Source organism: Triticum urartu, chromosome 4, assembly GCF_003073215.2.
Source record: "Triticum urartu cultivar G1812 chromosome 4, Tu2.1, whole genome shotgun sequence".
NCBI classification, from domain to species: domain Eukaryota; kingdom Viridiplantae; phylum Streptophyta; class Magnoliopsida; order Poales; family Poaceae; genus Triticum; species Triticum urartu.
Genome location: NC_053025.1, coordinates 535,829,480 through 535,842,871, shown reverse-complemented (window position 1 = coordinate 535,842,871; position 13,392 = coordinate 535,829,480).

Below are 13,392 nucleotides of genomic sequence, written 5' to 3'. Positions count from 1 at the left end.
GTATTTATGGAAAAATATACATCGTGTATTAAGAAAACAATGAAAATCGGGAAAGAAAAAACAAAAAATAAAGAAAGAAACAGTGAAAAATGACCGAGAAATAACAAGAAAGGAAAAGGCAAACAAAGAAACCAAGAAAAAAAGAAAACCAACATGTGAAGAAGAAGAAAAATAAAATTTGTGAAAAAACAAAGTAACGTATGGCGAAGAAGAAAAAGAAAAATCGAAAGAAAACCGGTGAACAAAATAAATAAAAATAAAATAAAATCATAAGAAACAAAGGAAAAATAAAGAAAAATAAACCAAGCCGACCCTGCCAAACCAAGACTAAACGGTGAAAAAGCCAAACAATAAAACAAAGAGAAAGAAAAACGAACGCACTGTCACAGTGATTGGCCGCCTTGGTCGCGGTCCACTTCAAACGAGGGGAGCTGCGATGTCGCTATACGCAAGATATAGGTTCGGCGATGTATAGGATTGGACTGCCACAAAAGATAGGTGCGTCAAATAGCCTCGCGACGCATGCACGGACCCATCGACTGTGTCAACCCAATGATGGCTGTTGTAGCAAGCGCGGCCGTTCACCCCTATAGTGATGGGATGTAAAAAAAAGGCAACACACCCTCGCTAGGATTTGAAATCACCACCTCTAGCTGGTGAAGAAGAGCAAAGGGATGGCATCCGGCGGGTTTGGATACGGTTGGAGCCACCCCATATGCTTACCCGTCCTCCTTGAGATTACCCATCACCCAGACCTATACTTACCAACTGGTACCATTTTTTCCCATGCTCATCACCCATCAAGGTGTATGGGTACACATACTTATAATTTATAAACAACAACACTCCGTATTAGGAGCGCGTAATTATAAAACAAGAACCCATCGTAAGTACCAACACATTCTAATAAACATCAGGACTTTCTTGGAAATGTCAATATATCAAACAACAACACACAGTCATACACTTCAATTTCACAAACTCACGAAAAAGTGTAGAGATAATTTGGCCGTACATATGAGATTTTATACGCGTACGTAGGTATACAGGGGTGGGTATATGATCTCATACCCGTACCCTCTTTATTCGATGGGTTTGAGATTTTCCTATTTATATACCCGTGAAGAATTTATTTTGTCACACTCCAACCATAATACGGTTTTACCCATCGGGTACGTGGGTGATGTGCACCCATAGCCATCCCTGAACTGACCAGTGGAGAAGACAAACGATGGTGACCAATGAGGAACACGCAACATTAAGAACTAACTACAACATAGAATCCAAACAGTTTTAGATTTTTTAAAACATTTCCTGAAAATTGTGAACACATTTTTATAAAGCAAGTAATGTTTAAAAATCTGACAATTTTTTTGAACAACTCAAATAAATTTTGAAAATTACTTTTTAAAGGCATGAACATTTATTGATACAAACAAGATTTGGAAATTGGAACATTTTATGAAAAGTACGAACGTTTTTGAAATTCCTATACATTTTACAAAAACGCCAAGATTTTTTGAGTTGAAAAATGTGAACATGGGAACATTTCTTTAACATTCTGATTTTTTTAAAATATGATTTCTTTTTGAAATTTCGGAACCTCTTTTAAATTTATGAACAAAATTTGAAATCAAAAACATTTTTTAATTATTTTAAAATACAAACATTCTTTGTTGTTTCTGAAAGTTTTTCTAAACCACAAACGAACTTGACAAAACACAAAAATTTCAAGACAAATCTAAAACATTTTTCGAAAAATCTGAAACATATTATGCTTTTTCAAAATACAATACCTTTTTTTAGAAAGCGACATAAAATATATTGTTAAATCAAAACAAATAATGAAAAAGAACAGAAATAGAAAAATGAAAAGAAACAGAAAAACAAGAAGGAAAAAAGGAGAAACAAAAAAATGAGAGCAAAACCAAAAGAAACCCGAAAACCGGTAAAAGAAGAAAAACAAAAGTTTGAGTATTAAATAAGCCGGCCCAAACACGTCGTTCCGCTTCTAGCCCTGTGCAAAGCGCCAGCAGTTTGCCGCATTATGCTGCAAATAAGGAATTACTTGAAAGCTAGATTAGCCTTTCCTCCGCCCGAGGCTAGTGAGCAGTCCCATTATTGGAGCTGCCTCTGGCTCGTGTTGTTTTATTCCTATGTTGTTTTTCTTATCGGTTTTCACTGTTTACATCAATTTTCTTGGATTTTTATTTCTTTTTCTTTTGTTTACATTGTTTCTTTCTTCACCTTATTTCATTTTTTATTAACATATTTCTTCTTCTTTTTCTATACACCTTTTACATTTTCTAATACACGTGTAACAGTTTTTTAAATATATATGATATATTATTATTTCAAAAGTAAGTTTTTGGTATATTATTAATACATGTCAAACATTTTTAAATACATGGTTACCATTATTTTTAAAAACTATGCGGGCATTGCATAATTTTTTTTAATGTCACAAGCATATTTTTGAAATCCATGAACTTATTTTTTCTAAATTTTTACTTTTTTTGAACAGTATGTAACCTTTCTTCTAAAATAAACGAATTTTTTTAACACACTGTGTAAACATTTATTTAAAATATCAAGTGTATTTTATGAAATGTGTCAACTTATTTTAAAAAATGCTTGCACATTTTTCTGATTGGCACAAAACACGTTTTTTTCTGAATTATACGAGCATTTACTATTATATATTGTATAAATGTTTTAAAAAATGCCACCAACATTTTTTGAACTGCGTGTCCATTTTGAATTTTCATGTAGATTGGTCTTGGATGCTAACATTGTTTTTTTTTTAATTATTCATGCATCGGTTTTACATTGTATGAACATTTTTGGAACCATGATGGACTTTTTAACATTTTAGGATAGTATTTTATTTTAGATATAGTAGTAGTTAGTAGTAGGGGGCAGGCGGATGAACCAGGGTGTACTATATAGCATAGCATACAGCTGGCCTCAACCAGGGTGTACTGCTCGAAGCCCTGGTTGCAACCCACGTTGTACATGTACCGGCTAAGGCTAGCCATAGTGGGGTAACTTAGGTAGTAACTTAACACATCTCAAGACAATTTTGCTTATGTGACAAGTATTTAATGAGGAGAGAGGTGTTTGGAGTAACATAATATGTTACTGTAACATAGCGCTTCCCGAGGTAAAATGAGTCTATAAGGCAATAAACTAAACAATCTATCACACTACTACTAAGATACTTTGCACTATGAAAGTAGTAATTTAGACTAGTGTCATATGCATGACACTATGTAACATCCCAAATTTTCAATTTGGAATGTTATACATTATATCATCATTGCATATTATAATTTATTTGCTTTTGGTTTTGATCCTAGAAATTCTACGCAACTCAAGGACCCACGGAGAGAGAGTTGGGGATTTCGTTATTTTCATATTTGAGTTTTCTCAAATTTTGAGAATAGGATCATTTGATTTTAATTATTTTATCATCAATTATTTCTATTACAAAAATATGATAGAGGGGATAAAATGACTTTCCCAAAATAAAGAAATATTGAGGATTTAATAATAAAATCAAATAAGATTTTATTTCGGAGTTTTTCGATATTTTATTTGAATTTAGGAAAAATGTGCGTTTTTCAAAATTGCATTTAGGCCCCAAATAAATGTTCACCTTGTGCGGCTTGATTTTAAAAGCTGGGAAAAATTTATTTCGGGATTTTTGGAGTCCGTTTAGTATTTCTTTTATTTGCTTTTCTGCGCGAAATTATTAAAAAAACGCAACCGACCTACGGGCCGTGTCCGACCTGGACACTAGGCCGTCCGGGCTTTATAAGCCGGGGAGCCCAGCCCGGGGTCTCCCCCAAACCCTAGCGCGCCGCCCCAGCCCCGCCCTAGCGCCGCCGCCCCCCGCCGATCGTCGCCGACCGCCACCGGAGCCTCGCCGGAGTTGCCGGGTAGATTTTTTTTAGACGCCGGTTTTTTCCGAAAAACTGTTCGGTTTTTCCGACGGTTTTGTTCGTTTTTTTAGTTTCGGTTTTTTAAATAGATCGGTTTTTCCAATTTATTTAAATAGCGAGCGTTTGTTCGTTCGTTCGTTCTAGCGAACGTTCATCGTTTTTCTTTTCTCGGATTAAATCCGCGATTTTTCTGATCCGATTTTCATTTTAGTATAACTTTTCGCTCGTTTATCGGAATCAGGCGATTCAAGCGCCTGGAGTTTTGTCTCGAAACTCTCTATCCGTTTAACCAACTTAAACAAGTTTTTGCCACTGTAAAAATTGCCCTAGATTCAGAATAGTAAACGAAGCCTGTTTCTTTTGCCGTTTGACTTTCGTTGCTTCGTTTGATTTGATTCTTTTTGCCAACCGGAGTTCTTAAGTTGAACTTTCTGGTTAGATCTCTTATTTGAGTTTTACCTGTGCATTAGATGAATACTTATTGTATGCTTGTTTGTTTGAGTTACTTCTACGTTTTCCTATTATGCCATGCTAGTAGACGTGGATTGGGTGAGTGATATCCATGACAGATGTGAGTTTGTTAATTAATGGTTTATCTAAGGTGGCAACTTAAACACACATCTGGGTGGATTGAGGTACCTGAGTATTCCAGGATTTGCCTGTTTTTCTTTATGGACCGCCACCCAGGCCCAAAGGGATCATGAGATTTTCATACTAGAAACTTCCGTGTGCAGCCACAAGCTATTATGGGCTCTAGCATAGTTGATTAAGTCGTGCGAACTCTTACAGGGTAGACTAGCAGATGTAGGGGAAAGTAGGTGTAACGGTCTACCCATCGTAAGGTGCTAGCGCTTCTAAAAGACTATGTTTCGGTCATCCGTTTCTCAAACACCGTGTAGTGCGAGAAACCAAACGGAGGCGATCGAGTCTTGTGGGGAAAAGTGCGCAAACCTCTGCAGAGTGTATAAAGTAATCATGGTTAGCCGTGTCCCCGGTTATGGACATCTTGAGTATCTAGTACTTGGATTATCATGTGAATCTCAAGACGTTACTCTAAAATTTAATTTTGTTGGGTTTTGTTTAATGATGATGCTTAATTGGGATTGAGAATGCTGTCAACCATTTTCAATGTTTAACAACTACCATGATAGTTAAATAAATTTTATTCCTTTGCAGTAGGGAAAAATTAGCTTTACGCAAAACTGTAACCATAGAGCTTTCCACCAGCCAAATATGCATATAGTATAGCTGTTTCATTCCATTACTCTCTATGTGTTACTTTGCCAGCATATTCCATGTGCTGGCCCGTTTTCGGGCTGCAACGTTAATGTTGCAGACTTTTTAGACGATGATTAAGGAGTTTTAGGTCGTGGTTCTATACTCAGTGATGCCGTTGGAGTTGATGGACTCACTTATCTTCCAAGCCTTCCGCTGTTATCGTTATTAGATGGCCTTAAGCCATATTTATTGTAATAAGTTCTCTATTGAGACACTCGATGTAATAAGTGTGTGATTGCTACTTTGTTATAAATCCTTCAAGTACTGTGTGGTGTCAGCATTGCTGATCTAGGGATGACACCTGAGCACAGAGATCAGACTGTTTGAGGTCTGGTCGCTACAAAGATGGTATCAGAGCACACGCTGACTGTAGGACACGACCACTAAGCTAAAGACCTAGATCACTATTCACTCTCTTCTCTTTTGACCTCTCATCTTTTCTACTCTTTAGGATGGCGGGTGCAAGGAACAAGTCCACGCAACCGGATGAAGATACACCCTTTGGACGTCACTTGAAGGAAGTCACTAGATACCTGAACATAGGAGTACCAACCTTCACCGGAATCTACAACGCCACTTTACCTGAAGAAGAGCGCTGGATGATTCAAGTTCAAGTTCCAGGAAGGACGTTCATGCCAGTCATTGAGCCTATAGAGTTTTCTTTTGATGCACCAACTTGGAGTCTAGGAAAGAGCATGGCAGCTCACATCGCCATGGGACGCATTGGAGAAGTCTACCGCAATGATCTCAAGGATACTATCTACCAGATTTGTGGGTGCCGAGATGAGCACTGGGAGATGATCAGCACCAGGAAGGATAGATCAATTATAGCTTTTATCCAGGAATTAAACCAGCACATTCGACGACAGGAAAATCAGATGTGCGCCGACTTGATAGACCTAAAGAAGGCAAGGACAAGAATCAAGGAACTGGAGGAAGAACTCAAGGCTACACGTGAAGATTATGAAGAAGAAATAGAAGTATTGGTGGAGAAGAATGATGATCTGATCAAGAAGATCGGAATATTTATGAGAGGCCCTACACCAGTAGATGAAGACGAAGAACCCAAGGAGATTCGCCCGGAAGACTACATCATCATCGATGACACCGACTCGGATCCAGATGATAGCGATGATGACTATATTGATGAAGTCAGAGCAGATATCATGGAGTCTGCAACCGAAGAATATTTCTAGTAGACCACCTCATCAGTAGTAGTAGTCCACCATGTAAATACAGTAGTCTGAGCACTTTTGCGATGGTTAGATCGATTGTATGGCCTTGTTTGATTGAATGAAGTGAATTGTTTGATTTTGCCTCATGTGCATATGTGTAGTGTTCTCTCTTTAGACCCCCTCTATTCTTAAATCTCATCTTTTCTAAACCCTCAGATGCCTCCGAGACGTGACCCCGGATTTACCTTTCCACCGGAGCTCACCCAGTTGATCCAGCAGCAGAACACATTGATGCAGTTGCTAGTCCAGAACCAGAATCAGGGGAACAACAACAACCCACCACCACCACCATCACATGTTGATCACTTAGCCCATTTTCTTAGGCTGAATCCGCCGGTGTTTTCCAGTAGCACCGAGCCGATAGTAGCAGATGATTGGCTCCGCAAGACAGCTAGGGAGTTGACCACAGCGGGATGCACAGATGCGGAGAAGGTGAAGTTTGCCGCACATCAGCTTGAAGGACCGGCAGCATCATGGTGGGAGAATTTCACAGCCACTTTCCATGTCGACATTGTCACATGGGACCAGTTTCAGCAGGCTTTTCGAACTGCCCATGTTTCAGCAGGAGCTATGGCCATGAAGAAGCGTGAGTTTCGCAACTTGCGCCAAGGAGGACGGACAGTTGGCCAGTATGTGGAGGACTTTAGTAAATTAGCACGTTATGCCCAAGATGACGTTGCTACGGATGCAGCTAAGCAGGAGAAGTTTTTGGAAGGACTGAATGATGAGTTGAGCATGCAGTTGATGGTAGCAACATTCAACAACTACCAGGAGTTGGTAGACCGTACTCTTATGATTGAAGGCAAGCAGCAGCAAATTGAGAATCGCAAGAGGAAGTATGGACAAGGGGAGTACAATCCTGGAGCTAAGCAGAAGCCACGTTTTACCCCTAGATCGGGAGGACATTTTCAGCATACCCATGGAGGAGGTAGCTCGCACAATCACAACGGCACCAAGAATGGTAATGGCAATGGAGGAAGCATCGGCCAGGACCGTACCAACCCATCAACCCCAGCCAAGAAAGACCTGGGCCAAGTCACTTGCTTTAAGTGTCAGAAGACTGGACATTATGCCAATGAGTGTCCTGAAGGCCAGAATGGCAATGGAAGCTCTGGGAAGAAGCCGAACCCTTTCAACAGGGGACAGGTGAACCACGTTAACGTGGAGGAGGTTGAAGAGCAGCCGGATGCAGTAATCGGTAAGTTTTTGGTTAAGTCATTTACTGCACTCGTTCTTTTTGATACTGGTGAATCGCATTCATACATATTAAGGGGATTTGTGGATAAGTATAACCTGCCCACTAAGGTTCTTAGAACACCTATACTAGTAAGCTCACCAGGAGCGGAGTATATGGCCAGTCAAGGATGTTTTCAAGTGCCATTGAGTATAGGTAGGCATGTGTTTCCCTCGGATTTAATCATTTTGGAATCACAAGGATTGGCTGTAATTCTGGGTGTGGATTGGTTGTCGATGTATGGGGGAAACATCGATTGCGCCAGTAAGACAATTTTGCTTACCACCCCAGAAGGGAGAAGGATCAAGTATGTATCCCGACATGTGCCAAAAGGGACTCAAGTAAATTGTTTAATAGGAGTTGTGCAGGAGGAAGTACCAGTGGTAAGGGATTTCCCTGAAGTATTTCCAGAGGAGTTGCCAGGCATGCCACCGGATAGAGATATTTAGTTTTTGATTGAGCTATTGCCAGGCACAGGGCCAATATCAAAGAGACCATACAGGATGCCCGCAAAGGATTTGGTGGAGATTAAGAAGCAAATTAAGGAGTTACTGGATAAAGGTTATGTTCGCCCAAGTTCGTCGCCATGGGGATCACCAGTACTTCTAGTGGAGAAAAGGGATGGATCGTTAAGGATGGTTGTTGATTATCGTGGGTTGAATGAAGTAACGATCAAGAACAAGTACCCACTATCAATGATCAATGATCTGTTTGATCGATTGCAAGGAGCTAAAGTATTTTCCAAGATCGATCTGCGATCAGGATACCACCAGTTGAAGATTCGAGAACAGGATATACCTAAGACGACTTTTACCACCAGGTATGGGTTGTATGAGTATACCGTTATGTCATTTGGTCTGACTAACGCACCTGCATATTTTATGAACATGATGAACAAAGTGTTTATGGAGTTCTTGGATAAGTTCGTTGTAGTGTTCATTGATGATATCCTGGTTTACTCGAAGAATGAAGAGGAGCATAAGGAACATTTGCGATTGGTACTTGAGAAGCTCAGAGAACATCAGTTGAAAGGATCGATATGGTTGACTAGAGGGGGGGGGGTGAATAGGCAACTACCAATTTTTATCTTTTCTTTACCAAATTAAACTTTGCATCAAAGTAGGTACTTTGCATCAAAGTAGGTTGTCTAGATGTGCAACTAGGTGAGCAACCTATATGATGCAATAACAACAATCATACAAGCAAGCAAGGGAAGAAACACTAAAGAGCTTGCACAAGTAAAGGTAAGAGATAACCAAGAGTGGATCCGGTAAAGACGAGGATGTGTTACCGAAGTTCCTTCCTTTTGAGGGGAAGTGTGTCTCTGTTGGAGCAGTGTGGAGGCACAATGCTCCCCAAGAAGCCACTAGGGCCACTGTATTCTCCTCACGCCCTCACACAATGCGAGATACCGTGATTCTACTATTGGTGCCCTTGAAGGCGGCGACCGAACCTTTACAAACAAGGTTGGGGAAATCTCCACAACTTAATCGGAGGCTCCCAACAAGACCACGAAGCTTCACCACAATGGAATATGGCTCCGAGGAGACCTCAACCATCTAGGGTGCTCAAACACCCACGAGCAACAAGATCCGCTAGGGATGAGTGGGGGAATCGAAAATCCCTTGGTGGAAGTGTAGATCGGGGCCTTCTCAACCACTCCCGAGCCAATCAACAAGTTTTATTGGCTAGAGAGATAGATCGGGCGAAAATGGAGCTTGGAGTATTTAATGGAGCTTGAGCAATAAATGGAGCTTGGGGGAGTAAGAGGTAGGTGAGAAGGAAGAAGGGGACTCCCTTTTATAGTGGGGGCAACAATCCCGTTTCCCCCCACCAACCAGCCCCGCACAGGGCGGTACTACCGCTGAGAGGGGGCGGTACTACCGCCAGGACAACGGTACTGCCGCGCCAGCCAGCGGTACTGCCGCGCTGAGGAGACCAGTAGGGAACAGACCCAAATGCGGTACTACCACGGTGGTAGGGCGGTACTACCGCCACTACAACCGTGACTAGTGCCGCAAAACCCGACACGAGAAAAAGACCTCTCGAATCGAGGCGGTAGGAGCCAGACTGCCCAGCGATACTACGGCAGTGGGATCAAGGGCGGTAGTACCACTGTGGAGCGGTACTGCCGCTTGTGACCCTTCGGCCGTAGTACCGCAGGCAGTGCGGTACTACCGCTGGGGCGCGCGCGCGAGAGAGAAGAAATCTCTCAAAGATGCTGAGGACAAGGCGGAGGTGCCAGGCCCCCAGCGGTACTACTGCTGTGGAGCCACGGGCGGTACTACCGCTGCGGAGCGGTACTGCCGCTTGTGGCTCCTCAGTGGTACTACCGCTGGGTGCGCGGTACTACCGCTTTGACCCAGACAGGACAAGGAAGAGAGGAGAGATCGTTTCAATGGAAAGGAAATGCTCGGAGGGTGAGAAGCAGATGTGTACGTGATGATTCCACCCATGCAAAACCCCAGCGGACCCCCTCTTGATAGTACGGTGCCCTCTACGCAACTAGTCCACCGAGAAAGAAACGAAAGAGCTACACCGTCCTGAAATACACTCCGAGGGGAAGAAGGCGTCTCGTGCCAGGGGAGAATCTGTGAATTATTCAAAGCACAAGATTAGTCCGCAAACATGTTGTCATCAATCACCAAAACTACCTTGAGAGAGATATGTCGTAACAATCTCCCCCTTTTTGGTGGATTGATGACACCTAGGGATTTGCGCAAGGAAAAGAAATAAAACGAAGAAAGCTAAGAACTACAAAATACTACAAAATATAGACGGGCTCCCCCAGAATGTGTACACCAAGAGATGGCATGACACACACATTCGGATCAACACTCCCCCTATATTTTATAGTCCAACAATACTAAGCACAAGATATATGAGAGAAGTGAATAAACAGGACAAGCATGCATCTCACAATAAACTACAGTACTCTGAAATGACATAAGTAATAAGGTAGCGATAGGGAGCATATGTCTCACGCCATATGTCTAGAACTTAGGACTCACACCAAACCAAACCAAAGAAGGACACCGAGAGAACACACAAGAAACCACAAGACGACTCAAAGCACGACACAAGAAGCAAATCCCTACACTCTCTCCCCCTTTGGCGGCGAGACACCAAAAAGGGCATAGAGTGACACTACGACTCCAGGTGATGGGAGGAGGAAGATCTCGAACATCACATCTCTGCATCTTCATCGTGGGTCGAGAACTGCTCGGCATCGGAGTCGGTCCAGTGGCAATTCTGATGAATCCAGTCCTCCTCTTCAGTGATCTGACCCTCAGACCCACTGGCAATAGTTGCTCCCATCTGACGCATGAGCTCCTTGTGGCGCGTCCTGGCATGCTTCTCCGCCACATGAGTCATGTACTGACCATGAGACTCCATGCAGAAAAGCTTCTTCATCTTGTGCTTAAGCTTCTGTGCCCACGACGGTTCTGCACTAGAGGGGCCAAAGTTCTCCTCATGAGCATCAGTAGCAGCCTCACCCTCGGTCCCCATGGCAGCAGCAGCAACAGACGGACCCTCTGTGGCAGCAGTAGTAGATGGACCCCCTGTGTGAGGCGCTGTCCAGTTGTCCTTCTTCCTCAGACGCTTGATCTCATGAGAAACCAAGTCTCCAGTCTCTAGCAGCACTCTGGGATAGGTCTGTGCCCAGGCCCTCTCAATGAGCCTCATGATGAATGGGCCATAGATAGAACACTTGCACTCAGACACGGCAGATAGAAGTTCAGACCACATGACATGAGAGATATCCAGGCTCTCTCCAGTGCTTGCTTCCTTCTCATGCTGACAGAAAAGGAGCATGTCCATGAGGTAAGAGTGGACCATATCTAGATTCTCGATCCGAGGGAAGAGAGTCTCACAGAATATGCGATGAAGAATGTCCAGATACGGAGACAGCTCATAGGTCTTCTTCTTAGTTACTGGGTGAACCTTCACAGTGCAGTAGGACCAAAGGGCTTGCTTGTGGGTGGACGTAGCATTGAGGTGAGGGCGGAACCCGACAGGAGTCTCAAGCCCGGTATCCACCACATCAAGTAACTCCATGAAAGCCTTCCACTTGACAGAAAGCAGCTTGCCATTGGTCATCCATGTCAGAGTCCTGTCGACATCCGTCCCAAGATGGACGGTAGCATAGAATTGAGCCACCAAATCCGCATCAAAATCCTTGTTGAATTGCATGATCCTGAGAATGTTCAGCTGAGTGCACATCTGAAGAGCTTTGCCAAAGTACTCCAGGTCCTTCTCCATAGCATCAGTGTCAATGGAGCGAACATCAACAAAAAGATTCTTCTTGGCCTTGATCACATCGAAGTAGATGGCAAACTAAAAACGGTTCCAGAACAGGCGGTTGACCAAAGTGGGTTCTTGGTGCACCGCATAGGGGTTGCTGCGACGCTTCTCCCAAAACTCCTTGTTGGTCATCTCAGTCACAGTCTTCCCTTTTGGCTTGTTGGCGGCTCGCTTCGATTGCTGAGGAGGTGGAGGAACACTTGCAAATGCACTTACTGGAGGCGGTTGGGTGCTCGAGGAACCACCGGCTGGCTCTGAGGTGCGGTAGCGTTTTGATGTGGCACGCCCGGGGTTGATACGGCGACCTTGCTGCTCGGAAAGGTCATCACCTGGAGCCAAACACAAGAACACGCAAAACAACCAGAAAGAACGAGCATAAGCCAACAAACTCAACAAAAAGATCAAGGTAAGGCAGGAAAAATATGGAAATTGGCATGTAGTGGTAGTACCGTGACCTGCCCGCGGTAGTACCGCCCCAAAGGGAGCGGCAGTACCACTCTAGGTCAAGTGGTAGTACCGCTCCAAAGAGAGCGGTAGTACTGCTTGAGGCGGAGAAACAGCAGTTTCTTATAGCACGAGGCGGTGAAACAGCGGGTTCCTACTACCGTGGTCAGATCCGGCACTACCGGCCTACCAAATTCAAAAATAATCCTACCAAACTCTAATCGAGATAGTCTAGTTGCCTTGTCCAACCAACTCAATCCTAGATTTAGCCAAAAATCTAGAGATGCAACCACCATTGCCCCTAAGAAACAAGAACTGAAAAAGAGACAAAACGAAAGAAGGAACGGGGAAAATATCGGCATCCATGGCAAGAGGACGAGGTGGGAATCGACTCCACCAAAGGAAATGGAGAGGGACGCCCCGGAGATGGAGATCCGCCGGAGCCCTCCCGCGGCGAGAGGAGGCTGGAGAGAGGAAGAGAAAAGAGGGGCGAAGTGAATGGGTATGGGGGAGAAGAAACCTCCCCCTGCCCCGACTTAACCCCCTGTTCTCGTCCCCCAGCGGTAGTACCGTGCTGGGGGGCGGTAGTACCGCTTACGAGCGGTAGTACCGCGCACCACCAGCGGTAGTACCGCCCAGCACGCCACGACAACTAAACAGACACGGCTTTAGCTCGACGAAACGACAAAAACGGCAAGAGAAAAAGAGAGAAAAAAACACACCAGCAAACGACCAAGACACACCTCTTCAAAAGAGGGCGGTGGCCGAGGCCACCTATGTTTGAGTCAGGTATGGCACCGTGAAGATTTTAACCTTGGGCCCATGACCAAAACTCGTCTTTGAAGCACAAGTGCCATCAACAATGGCTAAAGTGAAAGACTTGATCAATTTATGCATAATGGGGGGAGGGAGAGTTCATTGAGAGAACAACACTCCCCCTATGTCCATGCCT